This window comes from Haliotis rubra, unplaced genomic scaffold (genome assembly GCF_003918875.1).
Source record: "Haliotis rubra isolate DU_JTF1 unplaced genomic scaffold, ASM391887v1 Scf55, whole genome shotgun sequence".
Classification (NCBI taxonomy): domain Eukaryota; kingdom Metazoa; phylum Mollusca; class Gastropoda; order Lepetellida; family Haliotidae; genus Haliotis; species Haliotis rubra.
The window spans coordinates 2,796,217-2,820,899 of record NW_025767246.1 but is presented as its reverse complement, the minus strand read 5'-3'; the positions used below and the strand labels follow the sequence as shown (position 1 = coordinate 2,820,899).

The 24,683-nt window shown below is 39.7% G+C and overlaps 1 protein-coding gene across 1 annotated transcript in view; it reads right to left on the bottom strand.

Moving 5' to 3' along the window:
• The window catches only part of LOC124253712 (probable methyltransferase-like protein 24), a 43,627-nt gene extending 22,538 nt beyond the window's left edge, over positions 1–21,089 (bottom strand). Inside the window, exon 1 of the mRNA XM_046687523.1 lies at positions 21,010–21,089. The gene's annotated coding sequence lies outside the window, so the exon portion shown is untranslated. The remainder of the gene's footprint in view (positions 1–21,009) is intronic.
• Between the last annotated feature and the right edge of the window lie 3,594 nt (positions 21,090–24,683).

The following is a 24,683-nucleotide window of genomic DNA, read 5'->3' as shown; positions in this document are numbered from 1 at the left end:
AATTATATGTAGGAAAGAAATTGAGAATATTCATGTGATATTAATGTGCAATATTCATGTGATAACCAGCCCGAGTCAACCTGACATCGTTGTGCATTTACCATCATGTACTTAACATCATTAGAGGTTTTAACATTATGAACTTAACAAATATTACGTCGTTAGAGTTTAATCACGGTCAACTTAACATCATTAGAGGTTTTAGCATCATGTAGGTAACAAATATTACGTCGATTGAGATTTAATCACGGTCAACTTAACATCATTAGAGGTTTTAGCATCATGTAGGTAACAAATATTACGTCGATTGAGATTTAATCACAGTCAGCTTAACATCATTAGAGGTTTAAACATCATGTACTTCACAAATATTACGTCGTTAGAGTTTTAATCAAAGTCAGCTTAACATCATTAGAGGTTTTAACATAAATGTACTTAACAAATATGAAGACGTTAGAGTTTTAATCAGCATCAGCTTAACAGACTTTTTAACACTATTAAGATAACATCATCAGTTGTTAACACAATCTGCTTAACATCATGAGAGATTTTAACACCAATAACGTGACTTCAATTTACAGGACTTAAACCTTACATGTTTACAGGATTCGGCATGCATAGATTTTGAGTTCGTGATACAAGCCTGTGCACAACGGGTCCCGCGTAACACGTGGGCGCATTCCGTTGTAGCTATGGAAACTGCAGATTTAATTTCACATCTAACCTCTTTTCCTTTCTGCTGATAAATACACTTCAAATTCAGAGGCTGTATATTACAATCTAGGCAACATTGAAATCCCTACCATTGATAGGTTTACGGCTTCACAGCGTGTTCAGTAATATTTAACACAGTAAAAATACGATACATTTAATGAGATATTAATTGACATTTTAACTGGGGATACAGAAGCAAGATAACAAAATGTAGAATCTAGACCTGAAAAATGTCACGTGCATTTAGTCTAGGCCATAAGTTGCAATGCCATATAAATATGTTACCACCATATCATATCACGAAAAAACCTCCTGGAATAACAATTTTTGCTTTTGTTTTTTGTTTGCTTGCTTGTTGTTAAACGCCGCACTCAGCAATATTCCAGCTATATGACGGCGGTCTGTAAATTACCACCATAAGATTAATGATCGGAAAACTATATTTAAAGTCGTGAAACCACTCATTTCGCATGTGTATGACGACGTGACTACAGATGTGTATGCTTGTGACGGTTGGTTTAAAAGCTGATAGTTAGCTGGTTTTAGAGTGCTAGTAGTAAAATACCAGTCTCGAATATATATATATATAATCGAGACTGACTTTATATATGTATATATTGATAGATTTGTTGGCACCGATTAATGCAGAACAGCGGTGATATTTACAGGTAAGATACCATATTCCGATGTCTTGTGATTGGAGAGGTGAGCGATAACACTCACAAAAACGATAACTGGGTTACAATACAAGTTCAATTAAACATAACTGTTTTGTCGTATGCTAAAAACCGGACAATGAATCGGTTATGAGGCATGAAATAACTTGCATCAGATTTTGACGTCTAGGGTGATCTAAGATTCATTAACACTTGTTCAGGGCTGTACGGAATGCATACTTGCCTGGACAGGGCGTATTGTATCACTTCTCCATGATTTCCGCATCGTTACATAGACACATCCAACTATCACAATAGTGATAAGCACAGGGATAACAGTTTTCGTCAGGCGCCACATTTCAGAAACTGGACTATCCTGTATGTGCGCGACACTAAATTGTTCGACCTGTAAGGGCGTGTTTGTTTCTGTCCGGCAAGATTCAGCTCACCTGGCGGGTATGTAGGTCACATGACGTGTTCTGATCGCACGAAATATTCTATTCGGTGTGCATGTATGGGTTCGCTAACAGATTTTGTTTGATCTTGACGATAGTGGAGCTAGATGCATTCAAATTACATATAATGGGGCAGTGTTGGGCTACGCTCTTCCAATGAAAATATACAACAATAGCCAACTGGTGAAGACAGTGTAGCTTATCAATGGTCAGATAATGGACATTCGTTAATCCCGACTATGCCAGCACAGGACAGGCATTGTCCAGAAAAGAAAATATTGACATGAAATGTCGATTATGTAATGAATTTACAGAGACTGTCCAACACCTTGTCAGTGGATGACCTTCCTTGGCACAAACAGCATATCTTAAAAGTTGGGGAGTCGACATATTCTCCGGAACGTTTTTAGTGGGTTCGACTAGGAAGCGTTTCCTGGGAGAAGTCCCATTCGCTATCTGGGCTGCGTGTAGAGGGGACAAGGGCGCTGAGCTGATGATGAGCCTACCATCCTGACTGTGCCAGGATCACCCGAACACTCTCTGCCGCATTTTTCATCTCAGTCAGTAAAACATAATAATAATAATGATAACAACATAACCCGTTTTGAAAGCTGTAAAACATAAAGCCAATCCCTTTGTGAAACATAATAATAGTAAAAATAATGACTTCGAGATACATTAACGGTACTCCCTAGTACGTGTTGAAAATGACAACTATAAACTTCTTTGAAATAGGCAATTTTTTGCAATTTTTTTATATCATTGAATTGTCTGTCATGTTTGTCAGATAACTGACAAGATTGAGGAAAGTCATAGCAAAGCCTTTCTGACACTCTGGGTAATGCAGAACATATTTTCCGGAATTGTCCCGGCGGGTTCGACTTGACAGCGTTTCCTGGGAGAAGTCCCATTCGCTGTCTTGAGCTGGAGATGAGCCTTAGCAGCCTGACTGGGCCAGGGCCATCCAGTATCTCTCTGCTGCCTCGAGTTGCATGATGGTGATGATGATGATGATGATGATGATGATGATGAAGTGTGTCGTGTGTTGTGTAACGTCGCACTCAGCAATATTCCAGCTACACTACGAATGTCCGTAAATAGTTTTGAGTCACCGACGTCATAAAAAACTGATCTCCGAAATCGGATACGATGACACATCTGAGTTTGAATGGTATAGCGATCCATAGTGGAGGTGCTGCGAGTAGTGTATAGCGCTCCCGTAGACTGACATTTTTCGTCCTACCTCAGCAAATCATGCGGAACGAACGACACGGCCTTGACCCACGACCCCTGACCCGGTGACCAAGACAACACACAAGCGCGCGGGGCCACAAAAACACACCTGCGATCCACTGACACCGAGTACAAAGGGAGAGGCGATATATAATGTATTCTAAAGAGCAAGTTATGCAATAGTGTATGAGTAAAGTCTGCAGCCAGCACTACCACCCAACTACCACCCAACAAAAAGCTGCATACTAATCGTGTATTCACGATATACTGCTGCGACAGAAGAGCTCTTGACTTGTTGTGTAGGGGAGCTCTTTGTTAATGTATTTCATGCATTTGGGATTATAAATGTTTTTTATCATGTAATGGCTAGTGCTAGAACGTGTTATCTAGCAAATCAAGTATCAGGATCTCATAAATGTACAGACCCGTGAAGATCCGAGTAAAAATTGGTCTTCAGTAACCCATGTTTGTCGTAAGAGGCGACTTACGGGATCGGGTGGTCAGGCTCACTGACTTGGTTGACACATGTCATCGTATCCAATATTGCTTAGATCGATCCTCACTGGATTGTCTGGTGCAGACTCGATAATTTACAGATCGCCGCCATATAGCTGGAAGATTCCTGAGTGTGGCGTTCAACAACAAACTAACAAACATACAAAACATAAATGTACAAATATATCACACGTCAGGAACAACGTCTCATACATGTACGTCAACGCAACGTCTCTTTAAAATCCTTAGGCGTTTCCGGCAACATTACATTGCTGCAGATCATTCGGCAGTATAGATGGACCTTTCATTCAAACATTGTATATATACAGTTTTTTAGTGACAACGACTATTTACTACATCGTCCACTTCAGAAACATGTTTAGAATCTTTTCTAAATTAAAACCCTTAAATTATTCAGAAGAGTTAATGCTAAGATATTACAGTCATATGAACCATGTATAATGCTCGATATTTACGATACGGAATCAGACTTCTTATACATATTTTACATTCTTAAAAAATTAAATTTTAATATGTTTTAAAAATTAAATCAAATATTTATATATATTTGCGTGTGTATTGCGTTAATCAAATGCTATTGAGTTCAGTTTTGTTACTGAAAGCTGTTCGGTGGTAAAATGATCACTTTCTATATGTAAATGATCAGCATTTCGGTTTGAGTATCATTCAGCTTTAATGCATAGTACGTTTTAATAATCCACCTCAAAGATGCTCAGTGGTGCTAAGAACAAATTACGTACAGCCATTTTAGCCCGGTTATCCCAAGCTGCCCGTGAGCCCCTGGAAGGTTAACCGTCATACGACCATCTTATTCCTACGGGTACTCCTTTACTGCTGGGTGAACAGAGGCAAATCCTGACCACCTTACTCACTGCTGAAGAGACACAATCTGTTTACCTTTCTGAATGTATTCCTGAGACTGGTTTTCTAAATATTTCTCCTTGCAGTACACCAAGTGTCACTTCATTATCAATTTAACATCTCAAACATGATTCAATAATATGCCTAATATCATTAATCTACCTTATGTTATTAGAGTTCAAACACATCATTAGAGTCTTTGGCACCGCCACTTTAACTCTATTAGAGCCTTTAACAACAACAACATCAAAGGAGTTTTTAACAAACCAAGTAACCTCATCAGTCTAAACTCCATAGCACGTAACATCATCTTCAACACCATCAACTTAACATCGATAGTCTTTAACCCCGTCAAAGTTGCTCCATAACAGAATACAACTCAAGTGTTTTATCACATCACCAGTCTGTTAAACCACATTACATGGCATCTTCATTAGAGTCTTAAACACCATCAACAAATTTCCTTAACATCTACTGTGTTTTAAACACCACCAACTTAACATCATCGTCATCATCATCAACGTCGTCATCACCATAACACCAATAAAGTCTTTACCGCCATCACCATAACATCAATATAGCCATGAACGCCATCAAATTATTAGTAGGGTACAATTACGGGGTTGGTGATGTAAGCACTCATATCGTTTTATTTCAAAATGTCTTTTTGGCACAACGCTCGTAGCAACTACAGTTACACTATTCCGTCATTCTGATTAATCAACACCAGGTACTGTAATAAATTTGTGCAAACATACAAAAGAAACCATTCCCCAGAAAACTGGTCTAGAAGCCAGACCCCCCAAATGGTGAAAATGTGGTGCAGTTCTGGCGACCAAACGGGATGTGATTTTTTACAATCAGGAATGATTTAGCTTTGATTTAAAGCCGGTTGTCATCCGCTACCGTGCGTGACTATCGTACAGAGGCCCTTTTAAGGTGCAACATGTCATGTCAGTTATGGCAATATTTTAACCGATAACTGGATGGTTTAATTTAATAACTTTGTTTTGGAGTGACCGATTTTCATCAAAATAGTAGTTTTGGAATGCTCAGATCATGATTTAAAATTGTGGACAATAATATTACATATATGCTTATCGCAAAAATATTTTGGTAAGGTCAAAGGTCAATTTTAATAGAAAGGGCATTTGATGAGAAAATATGAGTTGAACTTTACAAATCAAAGGTACTTGTTTCCAAAATTATGTTTTTCTAATTCAGCTATATCATTTGAAGATCATATATACCTTTGGTTTGCACTGTATGCATGAAAAAACCATTACAAGGAAACAAAAGTTGGTACTTTGTATCTAGATCAGCAAAATATTATATAATGTCTGTTCAACAGTAACAGCTCCATGCTTTACATAGTCAACGATACCAAATATGTCGATGATACTGTCGGACTATCTCTAAAATCACACAACATAACAGAAAACTCTTAAATGTAAAATTCTATTATTCCAGATGCTATTATTCTTTCTTTGCTCATCAAAGAATGATGAGTTAGCCATGTCATCATAACTCAAGCAACATTTCCTTCATATCAATTCGTGTCTATTGTTCTTAATAGTCATAGTGTATTCCTAGTTGACATGGTAGCCAATGTCAACAATGTCAAGATCACGGGAACATGTTTCAAGTCCACATCCACATGCCGAAGTACACAACAGGTTCAACCTCTTTGACACCTTCCTGTACATTGACTTTTACATGCACAGTTATGAAGTTGAAGAAGGTCCACGGAAACCATTATTTGCAACTTTATCAATTTTACAAATTTAAGGTAATTTTACCAAAATTATGTTTTTATAATTCAGCTATATCATTTGAAGATCATACATATCTTTGGTTGGCACTGCATGCATGAAACTCAACAATTCAACTGATGTCAGAAGGAGATATGTTTTGATAAGTGTCAATATTGTTTATATATGTGTCACTTCACGCTCCAGCTGCAATGACATGCCGTGAAACCCTTACAGTTGATGGATAATAGTATGACATCCTAATGAATGGTTTACAAGTGACATTATGGTGTTCCATTTTTCTGTTTACAATGTGAAATATTACGACTTTGGTTTTCTTTATTTATTTTACACCAGCAAAATATATCACACACTCATCAGAAAGGCGTTATGGTATGTTACCACCAAATGTACACACCCGTCATATACCTCTGAAATACACAGTATTCCCAATGCATTCCTTTTGATTGTAATAAAGGTGATGTAATATCCGACTCTTTTCTAAGTTTACTTGGGTTCGAAATATGAATATTTCCTCAGGTGGGAAAACATTTTTAAATTTGCAAGTTTTCAAATGTTTTCATGGCTTAAAACCTTGTGCATCATTCCGGATATCAAGGGTATGTATTTGAACACATTATATATGCTCATGTTACCAGTACTAAAACAAAATGGTCACAGAAAATCTGGGTTCACATTGTGTTATTCACATTGAGGTTTGATAGTTGTTTAGGCTATGCAATATGTTATTACTCTCTCCTGGTTTATTGGGAGTTCACTGACAACATTACAGTTTGCAACATATTTTGCATCCATGCATTATACAGCGCTGTTCTTGATTCATGATTCATGCATTCAATCAAAACAAAACATCTGTAAAAATACTTGTGATCGAAACCTGCTTAAAGCTGCATTACTCACAGGTACTTTCACACAGTGTTGTTTTACTTTTCAAAGTTCTTTTAGGTAAGCTTTTTTTCAAATGTATTGATTTAGTATTTCAAGCAACGCTGCAGGTTATCTGGATGTCTGGACGTATCAACGCATTAACGCCTTGAACATATACCTCCCATCTTTCCTCTATCTCCACTACCCCATGGATAATTGAAGAAAATAATCATCCTGATTAAGAGATCGCACAAGCAATTGTACATACAATGTACTTGGATTAACCTTTCCATATTCCATACAATATCAAGCAAATATTCATTATCATAAATACACAACGTTTCTAGGCTACTAAGAAGCAGCCTAGAAACGTTGTGTTGTAAATAATAAAGAAGTTGTAAATCCATACCATACGTTGTTATGTTATCTTCCAACTTCTAAATGCCCATCAAGCATCCACATGTTGATCAGTTTACAGTGCAAACATTATGAAAATTTACCCATGAATAAATATAGTGATTACGATGTAGTTGTGTGGCATTTCACCAATCAGGACACACACACACACACACACACACACACACACACACACACACACACACACACACACACACACACACACACACACACACACACACACACACACACACACACACACACACACACACACACACACACACACACACACACACACACACACACACACACTGACGTAACCAGGAAAAACTGGGAGCTTATGGTACAAACAAAAAGTAGGTGTCTTCATTCGCTACTCACTGTGTTAGTGAGAAAATAATCAATTAATCCTGCTTAGGTGGATTTCATCTTGAATAGCCCCAGCCCATACAAATGCAACAAAGAAAATAATAAACAAACGCACGCACAAAACCCAATGCCATAAAAAGGCTACACAGCGTGCAAGTTTAATGTTGGATCTAACAACAGTTTGTTTAATGTGGGAGAAATTCAGAAACATAGATATGGTCTTGAAAAAACAATAAGCATACCCGGAGCATGTTTGGGTCCATAATTACAGGATCCTGGCACGTTATACCAAGCGGAAGCCTCTGAAAATAGGAAATGTTGATAGCAATATATAACTCCGTATATACTGAATTAGCCCCAGTGAGTTCGGAGACTCAGAACTAGACTGGCTTCATTTTGGACTATTGCATTACAGAAGGGCTGGGCCGAAAGTTTGGAGTATGAGACAGACTACTGGCATGTAAGGTCCCAGCGATACAGAGCGAATGTGGTTCTTACAAGGAGGGAAACGCATTTAAAAACCTTAATCCTAGTAATATTAGCATTCGGAAACTAAATATATAGATCTGGGCAAGCATTTGAAACACACTCTGCTGATCACAGCTCTTGGAACAATGCAGTTGACTACAGCCGGCTTGGTAATGTTCATCTGGGTGAGGTCTGTCAATATGTTAGAGCTGACGTTGTACTGTCGACGTGCGTCAGCTGATGAAGATAGTGATTGACGTGAGCCAATTCCATGATACGATAACTATTGTTAGTTCATTCACTCTCTGCTTGAAGGACAACGTAGTCATGCGACATATGGAAATCGGGAAAGACAGTTGGTCTTTTAGTATCCATCTAGACGAGGTCACTCACTACTGTCAATATGTATAGACGATTCAAGGTTTTCCGCGCAAAATATAATTCTAAAGCGTCTGTCAACGTATATACCAACTTCTGTGCGTGTACGGAACAGATGATATTAATTAAATGCAGCTTGACAATTGGCTCTCTGAGGTACGACTTATGCAGAGACCAGAAAAGATATTGGCGACATACATTCTGTTGTCAGTAATAGCATTTGGAATGATCTACAATAGATATCATGAGACTGACTATGCATTTATTCATTAACCATTCTGGCAGGTTCACAAATATGTTAATTGGGTCAAAATTGATCTTCAGCAACCCATGTTGTAAGAGCGAACTAATGTGATCGGGTGGTCGTTCTCACTTACTTGTTTGATGCACGCCATCGTATCCCACTTGTGAAGATCGATGCTCATAGTGTCATGACCATGCTATGTGTAACTCTTTTGTGTATATCATTACATATTACTAAAACCAAGGTATGCATATTTTTATGAACGTTACAGTAGAAGCAAGATGTTTATATGAATATTGTCTAGGAATTTCTTTTTGATTTGTCCACAAAACTAGGCACTTAATGTTTTGTATTTAAAGCACTACGTTTCTTTCGTAATAGATCTTCATCAAATATTCCTCTGTTCCTCTGTGATAAGGTTGCAAATAAGTTAAGACTAAATCGTTTCCGTGGACCTTCTTCAACATATCTGTGCATATAAACGCCAATGTACAGGAAGGAGTAGCTGCAAGAGGTTGAACCTGTTGTGTGCTTCGGCATGTGGATGTGGACATGAAACATGTTCCCGTGATCTTGACAATGTTGACATTGACTAGTCAACTGGGAATACACTATGACTATTAAGAACAATAAATACGAATTGATATGAAGGTAATGTTGCTTGTGTTATGATGACATGACTGTGTGTATATTTGGTGGTAAGATACCAAAACGCCTTTCTGATGAGTGTGTCATATCTTTTACAATGTATCAATGATTGCCGGTGTAAAATAAAAAAAGAAAACCAAAGTCGTAATATTACACATTGTAAACAGAAAAAATGGAACACCATAATGTCAATTGTAAACCTTCCATTAGGATGTCATATTATTATCCATCAGCTTTAAGGGTTTCACGGCATGTCAGTGCAATACTGACACTTATCAAAACATATCTCCTTCTGACATCAGCTGAATTGTTGTTTCTGCTAGAATGTCAATAAACGCAAATTTGTATGATAGTTCAACAGTATCTTCGACATATTTAGTATTGTTGATACTTTGTAAAGCATGGAGCTGAAATTATCTTATGTTTTGCTGATCTAAATACAAAGTACCAACCTTTATTTCCTTGTAATGGTTTTTCATGAATACAATGCCAACCAAAGGTTTATATGATCTTCAAATGATATAGCTGAATCAGAAACACATAATTTTGGAAAAACTACCTTTAATTTGTAAAGTTCAACTCACATTTTCTCATCAAATGCCCTTTCTATTAAAACTGACCTTTGACCTTAAAAAAATATTTTTGCGATAAGCATATATGTAACATTATTGTCCACAATTTTAAATCATGGTCTGATCATTCAAAAACTATTTTTGTTATGAAAATCGTTCAAACCAAACCAGAGTTATTAAATTAAACCATCCAGTTATCGGTTAAAATATTGCCATAACTGACATGACATGTTGCACCTTAAAAGGGCCTCTGTACGATAGTCACGCACGGTAGCTGATGACAACCGGCTTTAAATCAAAGCCAAATCATTCCTGATTGTGAAAAATCACATTCCATTCAGTCGCCAGAACTGCACCACATTTTCACCATTTGGGGGGTCTGGCTTCTAGACCAAACTGCAGTGTTCAGTTTTGAAAGGGAAACACAAAGTTGTCTCATTAGTCTTTAATATGCGCCATTTGTCCGCAATGTCCAAAAGTCAGAAATGGTACTCAGAAATGAACAAGTCCCCATCAACCGCTACTGTTTGTAGAGACGACATTTGTGTTTGCATAATATAATATTGAACTGCGCGGTGAACAATTACGATAAGCGTGACATTAGGGCTGTTGCTTGTGTGTGAAATAAAGGTTGTGTAAATTATATACGTTTGGTCCTTTATATTATTTAACATAGAGCGATATTCAATAATGTGCACACCACACAAAATGTCTGTATTACCCAAATATACTAACGTTAGGAAATATACGTTTCATCCGGCGTTCATATGAACAAACGTTTGAAATCTACGTATCATCTGGCTGTCAGATTTACACACGTTTAAAGGGGTGTTAAAATAAACGAACACACAACTCTGTATTTACATGTATTTCACAGATGTGTAAATCTGGTCATTGTTTTCATGTGTTTTCTACCATGTGTAACATATGTAAATGCTGTGATTGTAGGACATGCATTTTAATACCCTTGAAATCTCGTATGACCAGGGTTAGGTTTGTCATATATTTAGTACACGCGTAAATGGTTGGTAATTGGTAAATATAGTGTTACAAGATTAACACTAATTTAACATGTATTTCAATGGTTCTGTAATGTAACTGTCACATCGGGTTCGTTAGCGCGTCGGACTACGCCATAATGCACGGAGATCATTAGAAACACATGGCGAAGTGATACCCATGACTGAGCACCACTATTAACGTGCCTGCCTTTCTTGACACACACGTGATGTCTGTTTAAAAGGTTCAAATATTGGGTCTATGGGCCAGAACGATATGTATGTTAGGGAGTGTGTGCACGTGTGTGCATGTGTGTGAAAGGGAGAGGGTGTGGGATAGGGTAGGCATAGGGTTGGGTGGTACCGGTGGGGTACTGATAAGTCTTTCTGATCAGTAGGTAATACCGTTTATACTTTTTGCAATGGAAATTACATGATAGTTTAAAGAACTGACCTTAGGTACACTTCTTATATATGACATACAAGGAGAGACTGCTTATTGCAAAAAAACACAGACAGGTGTGTTCACACAGACATGAACCGGTAGGTCCCTAATTTTAGTGCACACTTGTATGAGTTATCATACTCATGATCATAGCTATCTATACTTTCAAAAAGGATGATTACGATGTATTACTGATTCCCGAAGTAAATTTCTGTAACAGTTGTAAATGTGTTAATATGCACATACTTGGTATTAGAGCTGTGTTTCGTAGCCTGAGTGGGGAGACGATATATCCTGATACCAGTTTAATGAGGCGAGACGATATATCATGAGTGAGTGAGTGAGTGAGTGAGTTAAAGTTTATAGTCATAGTGGCATAGTGGTAGTAGTGGTAGTATTTCAGCCATATCGTGACTTGAAATAGTTATAAATTCATTAAAACCTGTGTTACATTCACACTCACACACACACACACACACACACACACACACACACACACACACACACACACACACACACACACACACACACACACACACACACACACTTAAAAAGCTGTTGAGTTGATAAAATTTCAGCATTTCATGTTGAAGAAGGTTCAGTCAAACATGTTCAACACGCCTGAAAATGAATTTGAAACTGAAGTTTCCTTTGGGAAGTTGTGTTTCTACACCAATTCTTTCACAAACAATTCAATGTAATTTATATCAGAATTCAGAATCACTGAAAAAACCTCTTAAGTCTGCTGTCTAAATTGTTTCTTATCTTTGTTCTCTTTCTTAACAAAGCTAATTAATACATCATTCATAGTTGTGAATAAATGGTGTTATGTGTCAAACAACTAAAACATATTTCAATTACTTGAAGACAAGTATTGTACAGTTCACAGAGTTTGAAACATGTTCACACTCTTTCACTTCTAGACAAACTCCTTTGTTCATGTAGCAGATACAAACAATCTGTACACCTATTTTGAATCCATCTCTGGGGTAGATTATAGAAAACTCTAGTGACTGCAATTAATTCATAAAGTTAGATAACTAAGCAGTTTCTGTAATTATTGAAAGCTTACTACCTGACATCATTTATGTTGCTCATGCGTTATTAATTTTTGCTTTTTGCTGTCTGATTTGTTATACATTATATAATAATGTCAATCATTTTGGCATCCCAGTATCATGGAATTTAATGTAAACTTATTAACCTATCAAACTACCGAAACGTATTATCTGTATGCGTTACTGTTATTTGGTGAAACTGCACCTCCATACAAAATTTCCAGAAAATAATGGAAACTGAAAATTGCTAAACTTGGTAAAGATTGCAAACAGTTATTATTTATATACCTGTTTTAAATAATCAGTGTGCAGATCATGTCACAAACATAAAAACTGAAGGATGGGTGTGGAAAGAGTGGGTGAAAACACGTGCAAATTTAAAGTCTCTGAGTCGACTGAGATTATCCTTCAAAAACATCATATTTACATTTAACAATCATTTATCATTAAGTGCAACCAAAGCATTAAAAAAACGCTATATTTCCAGACAGCATAACATTACCTCGGGCCGGAGTTCCAAATATTTGATACCGAAAGCCTGTCAGTTAACTCAAAGGAAATAACCCTTGTGTTTTACAATGATCTTAATCATAGTCACAATGAAGTATAGGTTGCCATGTGTTTTCCAATATGATTAAGTCAGTGAAATGCTAATATTTACCAAACAAAATTCTAAAGGAGCCTTTCTTCAAGCAGTGACTTAAAGCCATACATAGCTAGACTTGCATAGGTTATAGACTTCATATAAGGCATCATAGATATTTCACAAACATGGTACAGGACCCTTAGCCTCATTAGCGTATTGCCTCACCACTTGGGAATTAAGCGTTGGCAGATGTAAATGTTACTGAAGATGTTGGTCCCCGCCAACCATGGGTGTTTGGTATGTTTACTCTGTAACCCGAACCCTGCAGTGACTTTTCCTGCAGATTATAACAAACGCTGAACCTGGGGATATCTAGATATGCTTCATTTAGGGCGTAAGCATTATAGTAAGGGCTGGCCGGAAGTGGGAAATAATATCGTTCTGTGACTATGATACAGCAGAGACCACATAATAGACTATTATATGGTCTCTGGATACAGATTGGGACAAGATAAGGAAAACAAAATATTTTGATAACAGACCATTGTTTGGGTCTTTTAATTGTAAATATGATTCACATAACTTAACCTAGATTTAGATATCCTTCCAATGTACATTTGTTTGAAACTGGAAAGTATACATTTATATGAACGCATGTTTACTTATAATTCAAAAGTATAACAGCACGAGTATCCATTTTGTCTTTTGTCTTCTACCCGTCCCTACATACGCTCAATCACATGTGTCTCCAGGTCACGGAGCATCAGTGGTTTAGGGGCCCGTATTGCAATTCTCGTGCGTTTGCATGTGTTGTTGACGCGGCATGGACGCCTTGGAATCGTGCCACGGATTAGCAGATATTTATCATGAAGGTTTTTTATGTAGGTGGCTTGAAACTCAGTTTTACAAGGCCTATAGGCTCGATCACATTAATATTCGTTTTACAGCTTCTTTTCTCTTAACATGCTCACGTCAAAACTGATTTAAATTCTGATCGCAGATAAAAGAATTAGACAATAAATGGTATGCCAAATTATCGTTACCATGACAACCCTGTGATATGTCACCTTATGTAAGAGAGTCATAAATACGATGCTAGGTATGGCAGTACTACTGCAGATGATAGTGTATGTCGTAAATTTCATTAAGTTGCTGCAGTGCTATCCCTAATCACTTGGTATCTATACAATTATATGTGTGATGGAGGAGAACATGCGTCGCTACTTTTCTCAATAATCTGAATACATGTATGCAGCGTGAAACCGGCAGATGTCTATAGAAGAAAGTGTTTGCCCTACCTGTAACAACCATGTACCGTGTCTATGAAGGGGATATAATGTGGGAATGAATGACATGTACTTTTATCTGGGCCCGTTTATGATGATACATATTGCGATCTTTCACAATAACCTCACTGATTATCAGATTGAGGGTACGTTTCAAACATAACCGGTATTTCTATTATTGTATTTCTACAGCAACATCCATATACGTCTGCCAGATACATCGCACACTACCCCTTTCTCTCTTGATCTTCTCAAACGACTGTTGCGAGTTCGAAGAATCCTGGTCAAAGTAGAAAAGTCTTAAGACTATCCCCTACAAATCTGTAACATACACATTGTACCCTAAATGGGTAGATCTTCCGTTCGGGGGGAATATTAGAAGGACAGCGATACCATTCTCTCCAATGTTGTAGAAAGCACTCCACTTACTTAGGAAAACAATAACCCACTGAGATATTGCATTTTTGTTCGAATCAATATTTTCGGCACCTGTCAGATCTAAACTTGAACATGCGAGGTCTGCGTCTATGTCAGGCTAAAAGTCTGCAAGATGTTTAGCAACACTGAGGCGTAATAGTCATAGGCCTGCTCCAAACAACGGAATATATATCTTGTGAAAAGGACTTCTCCGACAGGGAAAATTACAGCAGTGCAACATCACATTTACTTGTGTGACATTTGCTTTCGGAATTTGGGTTTATGGATCGCCAATTTAAACAGGACAATCAAGACGAATTTCACAAAAGGCACGGGGGTCCAACATTCCTATGGTCTACTCAGAGAACGCACCCGCCTGTGCTATCCGGTCATAATCGCTACACGATAAAAACTATTTTTCATTGCATGTCTCGCAGAATATATAATTTAATATGGCAATGTTTGTTATCATATACGTTTGTGTTAATGAAACAAATGTGGACAACGTTAAGTTCATGTATGGCGTTATTACAGCAAAGGCTGAACGGAAGGAGAAAAAAACATGGTTCAGGCACTGTGAGAGTAATAAGAAAGGTCACATGCAGTGCCATAATATTCCAAAAACTATTTTACAGTACTGATGCGCGAGCCGAAGAGACTTAAGAAATTACGAGTTGATTCGTGTAGCCTATTTGGCCGGGCTCCAAGAGAGAAAAAGTGCTATCCTGTTGGGACAGCTAGGGACACTTGCAAGGACAAAGGGGCAGCTCATCGCCCTTTTGTTCACCACACAAGACAAAGCGTAACTGATACTGATAGCAAGAGCGAGTGCAGCTTAAGAAGCCATGTTAGCTTGCGTAATATTGCTTTCTTAGTCAGGCTCTTTTGATGATAAGAATAATGAGGTCACGTGAACGTTGATTTCAAACGTACTAAAATGTATGAAAATGAAATGACATGAATCAAGTAATTCACATGATGGAAACAAATGATCATCTTGCTTGAGCACAGGTAACATGAAGGTGTATGAACCGTTCATATACATACCCCTGAAATCCGGTATGATACATAAATATCTAAGGTGTGTAAACATTTGCAAATTTGAAAATGTACATGTGTTTCCCCACCTACGTAAATTTACATGTTTCCAACCTGAGTAAACTTAGAACGAAATCGGAAATTTCAGCACCAATTGAAATTCAAAGGAATGCCTCTGAAATACTGTATGATCATGTATTTACTGGGGTATCTGTTTTGCAATTCATGTTGGGAAATACTTGACAATCCGGTCATGGCATACATGAACGAGGTAAATGTGCATACGAAAATGTTCGATGAGCATATGTTTCAAAGGTATAGATTCATATGAAATATATGCCCGAAGTTGGGAAATCTCTGGAAACATACGTAAATCCGGTCATGGCATTTATTTCCTACTGTAGTTACGTTTATTTCAATGGTTTACTATCCGGCTTTTTGTCCTGTGGTGCATTTGAACATACTCGGTTAAAATTACAGTGAAACGTGTGTAGATGTACATTTCAGGGATAAAAAGCAAATTTAAAGTTGTTCTGATATTGTTTTAAACTCCGTAAAACGGTTTTATTTACATGCGGTGTCTGTCCCGTCGGGATCGGCTACGTGCAATTATCATGATGGATGTTCGATTGGTAACGCCGCAATATGCCAGCGGTTTGGCGGCGGTCTGTAAATAATCGAGTCTGGGCCAGATCATACAGTGATCACAAGCATGAGCATCGATCTACGCAATTGGGATACGATGACTTGTGTCAACCAAGTCAGTGAGTCTGGCCACCCGATCCCGTTAGTCGCCTCTTACGACAAGCATGGGTTACTGAAGACCAGTTCTAACCCGGATCTTAACGGGTCTTTAAGGACGAAGACAGAACATTGTAGCTCGAGGTGTTAATGCTTTACAACCACTATCGTGCAAATCTGGATATCGACTGACAAATGACAGACGGACCAAGGGCGATAACAAGTGAACAAGAACGATTCATCAGAATTGCCTCTAAAACTGGTCTTCGCAGTGCAACAGGTGTGGAAAAAGACGATTCGAAATCAGCTACACGGATGGAACCTGCATGCCCGAGGTCTACGAGTTATCCCATGAAAGATGGGCCGTCACATTACCGCAAGACGACATTGCGTCCATGAGCGGCAGAGCTGGACCAATCGTGGTTTGACGTTATGTTTTCGGGGCTTTGGGCCCCCTTGACAAGCGAAACAGAGTGTGGCATGGACGGAATGCCGTGAAGCTCAGAGAAAACTGGTCAGTACAACCGTGACAACATCCTGGAGGACCGCCTCCGTGGTGTAGTGGTTAGAGTGTCCGCCCGGAGAGCGGAAGGTCGCGGGTTCGATTCCCGACCGCGTTATACCAAAAGACGTTAAAATATGGTACTTGTTGGTCCCTGCCTGGCGCTCGGCATTAAAAGGTACAACAAGGACTGGTCGGCTCGGAGTCAGTATAATGTGTCTGAGTGGGGTATTCATGCTTCACTGCGGCATGGTATCTCAGTGGGCTAGCACTATAAAACCAGCTCAAGTCTGGGCTAGTACAAGCAGCCGCACATACACATACACACGCATGCACGTGGTCATATGAGCGAAATATTCTCAAGCACGACGTAAAACACAATTTCACCTCACCTCACCTTACATCCTGGAGGCGGTACACGTGGTTCCATTTGCCCGCCGACGTGAACGTCGTTTTGTGTTTGCGGGTGGCAACGCAAGAGCCCAGAGGACTCATATTGTTACTGAGTACCTCCAACAGGGGAATATAACCACATATCCATAGCCAGCACTCAGACCAGACTTGTCCCCATCGAACATGTCTCTCCTATCCTTGGATGGCGCATCCGTCACCGTCAACAACCACCGACCACTCACAACGAACTTGGCAATGCCCTACAGGAAGAATGGGATTGCACGGACCAAGTTGACATTGGACAACTGCTTGGGACTATATTTCGAAGAATCCGAGATTGTCTTGAGAATAGGGGAGGATTCACGCAATATTAATGAGTTTGACTTTTCATAGTAAATGACGTGTACGGCGCTTTGTCCAATCATCAAAAAAATCTCAATGGTCATCTCCGATGGCCAACGACTAGTGCAAGGCATATGTCCTGGTTATACTGTTATACTATTCATCTCATTAAAGACATATAATATCAATAATTGCAACAAATTTTATTGAATATCAAATATGTGTTATTCTCTGTCACTGACAGTGTAAAATGTATCCAAGTTATAACATGTGTTTAAAGAAATATGGCACGTGGTCCTGTGCATAGCGCTCAGGTCACAAATCAGTTGAAGTTAAGCAACGTTGGGCTCGGACAATCCTTGGATGGGTGACCGTGTTGGCAGCTTGACTCCTGAGAGTTTCTAGGACTTCAGTCCTGCCCCACAACGAAGCGCATGTGATGCATGTGGTCTCACCTTAGGCAAGTGAGTTTGTTCAAAATTGCCTCTGTTCACCCAGCAGAAAATGGGTACCCGGTTGGGTAAAGTCATGTGACTATAACCTTCTAGCGCCTAACAGGCAGCTTGGGTTATCCGGGGTATTAATAATAATAAGGGTGTTAGCGCTTTGAGCATGCTTTGTTGCGTGGAGATTAGCGCATTATAAGACTTCTCATCATTATGTTTTACAGATTAAAGATAATATGCAGCAGAGAGGGTTCGGGTGATCCTGGCACAGTCAGGATGGTAAGGCTCATCATCAGCTCAGGGCCCTTGCCCCCTCTACACGCAGCCCAGACAGCGAATGGGACTTCTCCCAGGAAACGCTGCCTAGTCGAACCCACCAAGAACTTTCCGGAGAATATGAAGGCTCCCCAACACTGCAGCCTTCTGCATTACCCAGAGTGTCAGAAGGGCTGTACTCCCGGTGGAGAACCCGGGCACTCTCCTGATCTGCGCCAAGAGATCAGGAGGTACCAAACCAAGGGCACCGAGAACAATGGGGAGCCTGACGACAGTGTACTTGGGATGCAAGCGAGACATTTCAAAGGCGAGGTCCGCATATTTATCATGCTTTTCCTTAATCTTGCCAATCACATTGGTGTCAAAAGGGACAGAAAATTCTATGATATAAATAAATTCATTGGCTTTATCAAAAAGGACAAGATCAGGTTTGTTGGCTGGAAATCTTCTGAGGCTGTATATGGGCCTATTCCACAGAAGTTTGAAAGCATCATTTTCCATGACGCCCTGGACATGTTCAGGGTCGTACCATGGATGGACCTCGGAGTCAAAGCCACAGGCATGTCGGAGACGGTAGTAAAAGCAACGAGCCATGCCATCATGTCGTTTAAGATATGCTGTTTGTGCCAAGGAAGGGCATCCACTGACAAGGTGTTGGACGGTCTCCGTGAATTCATTGCAAAGTCGACATTTCATATTGATATTTTCTTTAAGAATCACATTTTGGCGATTGCGAGTGGGAAGTGACTGGTCCTGAGCAGCAAAAAGGAAGCCCTCAGTTTCACATTTAAGACCAGCCGACTTCATCCAGGCGAAGGAGTCGGTGGGATTGCTATTCTGTTCAACACACTGCATGTACACACGATGTAATGGCTTCTCAGAAAGCTTCTCCACAACAGACCGACTCTGGGCAGACTTGGTAAAGGACTTCACCTGGTTTACTCACATCACTGTACCGTCCAGCAGTACATCGCCATCAACAAAATCAACCTCAAATCTCAGATTCTGTCCAACAACCTTGGCACGCTTAAAATAGCTGTGGAATTCCTTGCTTTCATCATGAGTCTTCACATGCATCACTAGAGGATCATCCGATAAATAAATATGTGCAAAAGTACACAATAAAATTCTATCATGAAGAGCCTCCACATTAATCAAACCCCGACCTCCAGAATTGATTGGCATGTATAAACGGTTAAGAGAGGAACGGGGGTGGTGGGCTCTGTTATCAGACATGATCCTTCTGGTCAGACGGTCAAGACTCTGGATGTCTTGTTTTGTCCAGTCAACTACTCCAACGGAATAGGAGAGGACTGGCACAGCAAAAGTATTGGTGGCTTTGACCTCATTATTATTATTATTATTATTATTTATACAACGATCTATTCTAAGACTATATATTATCAACATCCATGGAACAACATACAGAATCATACATTTATTTATCTATTATCTTGTTTGTTGTTTATATCACAGGCTGAAATGTTATTAGTCTGCTTTGTGTCACTATCTGTGATGATGGCTTAAACAGCCCACCTTACTTGCGGCATGCCAGGTATATCCGGACTTTGGCACATGCATTCTTCCAATTGATATGCAAGCAGGTCACGCGACATTTCTCCATAAAAAACTGTATGTGCTGGGGACATAGCCAACATCATATTGGGCATTTATACCATTGTGAAAATTCACAGATACATGTATATTGAATTTTTACTGAATGGTTAAATGTATGATACATTTGCAAGCATTAATTGTTTTATCTAGGTCTTTTCCCACAAGCATAAATTATACTAAAGCTAATTTTAGATGATAATTTGACTTGAAAGGACTATGGTATGTTAAATTGGCACATGTTAGTGTTTACATTTCTCAGACACATGTAATTAACCAGAACTTCATTGATTTAATCCCTGATTGGTGAAAAAACGACATGATCAGTGTAGAGACACGCCATTAGCCCATCTATAACATGTCATTTGTTATAATTCACACGCTTTCAAAAATATACATATAATGTAGACCACAATTTTTGTTGTTCTAAGACATTTGTGAAAAAAATACACGAGATAAATACAATTTTTATGTGTTATTTTCGTCGCAAATAATACTCCCTTTGTGATAAGCCCGACAAACCTGTTTCCAGGTGCTATTATTTTCATTATAATCTTATCTCGCTCAGCTTTCGTGGTTAACGCCCGTATATGTCAACAGCAGTGTCATCTAAACTAGAGACCATATTGGATTATCTCTGTCCAAACACGTAACGGTAAATCAATGGTCCAACCAGTGAGGCTTGACATTTATAACAAGGCGAACTGAATTGCCATACCTCAATTTGCGACTGCTCAAGTCAGTGTATCATGAGAATGATTGGTAGTCTGATCCTGTTGGACACATTCCAATCGTGACCCACTCGTGTTATTCCGTTGAGATTACGGAAAAGGGCGAGTGGTGACGAATGGGCCAGACCAGTCATCGCCTTGTGAGAGATGTTGTTGACAACCGGAACTTAACGCGTACTTGATTTTTATCAGCCTCTGTGGCATTGTATTTTTACATGAGAAGAAATCTTTTTTGTGGTTCCTGAAATTTTAAAAAAATGGACATTTTAGAAACAAATTTTCGTCTGACAATGTCACTTAAATTAAAGACATCAGTTTACGTGGTTGCATATTTCAAATTCAGGAAAACAGGTATTTGACTTTGTGAAGTCAGTTTCTGGTTTGGCCAAAAGTTACAAGGCAATATGAGTCAATGAGTGAATTTAGTTTTACGCCGCTTTTAGCAATATTCCAGCAATATCACGGCGGGGGAACACCAGAAATGGGCTTCACACTTGTACCCATGTGGGGATTCGAACCCGGGTCTTCGGTGTGACGAGCGAACGCTTTAACCACTAGGCTACCCTACCCTCACAAGGCAATATGAAAAACTGTACTCTCTAATCACACTAGTGCTTGTAGGGTGTAACTGTTGGTGGACCGGCCAACCTGCTTAAGTCATTCCACGTCTACCACTGACAGAGTATGGCCTTCTTTGGCCATCCATGTTTTTTGTGTTTCTCATCTCCAACTTCAGGCAGCGAAAAAAGCGGGAGAAAAAAAGTATATAAACAGATTTTTTTTTCACTATTTGTGTCACTAATTTTACACAATTGTTGGTGATTTAATAATTGTCTTGAAATAAATTTATGATGTAGAACGAGTCGCTTCGCTTCAGAAACATTTCTTTTTAGATGCTTGAGTTAGCGAGTGATTATGGTTTTAAGCTTCTTTAAGCAATATTCCACAAATATCACGGCGGGGACACCAGAAATGGGCTTCACACATTGTACCCGTGTGGGGAATCGAACCCGGGTCTTCGGTGTGACGGGCCATTAGGCTAACCCATCGCCCCCCTTTTTAGATGAAGATGGTTTAAGCTGACCCGCATGTTTCTATAAGTGAAGACGGGTTATAGTATTTTTTAAAAATTACATCAGGCACAGCTTTTCCAGAGAGGTGGGGAAAGTTGAGAGAAGAGAAAAAAACGGGAAAAATACGAACAGTCTAAAAGCTGACTTTGCATTTGAAATGGGGTTTTATTGCACCCAAAGTCGTCCGATTACCCAGTGTTGTCTGTTTTGACACTCTGACTCCTCTGACACTCTTAAAAAAATGCAGAAAGCTGCAGCGCTGGATAGCTTCCACATTTTCTGAAAAGTCCTTGGTGGGTTCGATTTGATAGCAATTCCTGGGAGAGGTCCCATTCGCTGGGCTGCGTGTAGAAGGGGCGAGGATACCTGAGCTGATGAACCTTATTAGCCTGACTACTGCTGTGTGGGGTTTTAACCAGCCTTTGAATTGTACCAACCAGCCTCACTAATATTGCCAGGACCAACCAGCCTCACTAATATTGCAAGGACCAACCAGCCTCACTAATATTGCCAGGACCAACCAGCCTCACTAATATTGCCAGGACCAACCAGCCTCACTTATATTGCCAGGACCAACCAGCCTCACTAATATTGCCAGGACCAACCAGCCTCACTTATATTGCCAGGACCAACCAGCCTCACTAATATTGCCAGGACCAACCAGCCTCACTAATATTGCAAGGACCAACCAACCTCACTAATATTGCCAGCACCAACCAGCCTCACTAATACTGCCAGGACCAACCAGCCTCACTTATTTTGCCAGGACCAACCAGCCTCACTAATATTGCCAGGACCAACCAGCCTCACTAATACTGCCAGGACCAACCAGCCTCACTAATATTGTCAGGACCAACCAACCTCACTAATACTGCCAGGACCAACCAGCCTCACTAATATTGCCAGGACCAACCAGCCTGACTAGTACTGTGCTAGGGCCAACCAGCCTGACTAGTACTGTGCTAGGGCCCACCAGCCTGACTAGTACTGTGCTGGGGCGGACCAGCCTGACTAGTACTGTGATAGGACCAACAGCCTGACTAGTACTGTGCTAGGACCAACCAACCAGACTAGTACTGTGCTAGGACCAACAGCCTGACAAGTACTGTGCTAGGACCAACTAGCCTGACAAGTACTGTGCTGGGACCAACCAACCAGACTAGTATTGTGCTAGGACCAACCATCCTGACAAGTACTCTGCTAGGACCAACAGCATGACTAGTATTTTGCTGGGACCAACCAGCATGACTAGTACTGTGCTAGGACCAACCAGCCTAACTACTACTGTGCTGGGACCAACAGCCTGACTAGTACTGTGCTGGGACCAACCGGCGTAACTAGTAACAATACTAGGGCCAACCAGCCTGACTAGTACTGTGCTAGGACCAACCAGCCTGACTAGTACTATGCTAGGTCTGACAGTCTGACTAGTACTGTGCTAAGGCCAACCAGCCTGACTAGTACTGTGCTAGGATCAACCAGGGCACGTTTCAGAGGAAGCTGACACACAGCTTACCTGTTTGTCTTTACATGCCCTTTCAATTTGTTTGAATAGATGCTGATCCATTCGTGTCCCTCGGCATATGTGCAAATAGAATATCCGTGTGTATGTCTGTTTTTGAGTGTTCGAGTGACACTGGAGGGCTGGTGAGTGAGTAGATTGGTGCGTGCCTGCGTGTGTAGCACTCGTCCAATATGTGTGTCTATCTAATGTATGTGCATGTGTGCATTGCGTATGACTGTGATATGTCTGGACGTGTGCTATTGTCGCTTGTCAAGGTATTTAACTTAATAAATATACTTGTCCAGCTTCCAACCCTGTCGAACAATGTTGAATCTCGTGGCTCGATCGTAGCTCTACCAGCTATTACGAGTTATGTACCTTCTGTGTCCCTCCTTTTGACTAATCAGATCCCACGTCATATGACGTTGATTAGCTTTAAACAAAATGGCGGCACCTGATCACCACAATCTGACCAGATAATCAAAATCCATATTGTAGAAAAAGGGTCTTACCTCGACATTATAGACACATTTCCATGAACACTTTAACTCAAAGTAAGAAAGATTTTTAGAATATCTTTTCGGCCAGGGTGAAACTGGACTTTTATAGTCACATAGCGCCCTTGTTTCGTGAGGATGGAACAAGGGAGTTTGGAGACTGAGCCTGTTAGTCCTATCAATAATGCAATTGTGATGACAATGCTCTTGCATTGTGAAATGTAGTTTTGAAATGGTCTGATTAGTGTTGCAATCCAAACGACCTTTGATGTGCAGATATCCGGGGATAGGACGGCTGTGATAACACCACATTCATGTCTGAACAACATCGACGACAGCTCTATCTCCTGGCATACCATAGTCTCTCTTCTTAATGCACGCCTCATACTTACACCTTGTATCAAAAACATCGAATTATGATGGTGTCTGAATTACTCAATAATTACTTTATAATAATAATTTTATAATTTCATGTGAGCTAATATACATCATGAGCATCATGTTCGTGAATCGAACGAGTAAGAGGGATATTTAATTAAACAATCACATAGACGTTCAACATTGTGAGGACAATACGGTAAAATAAA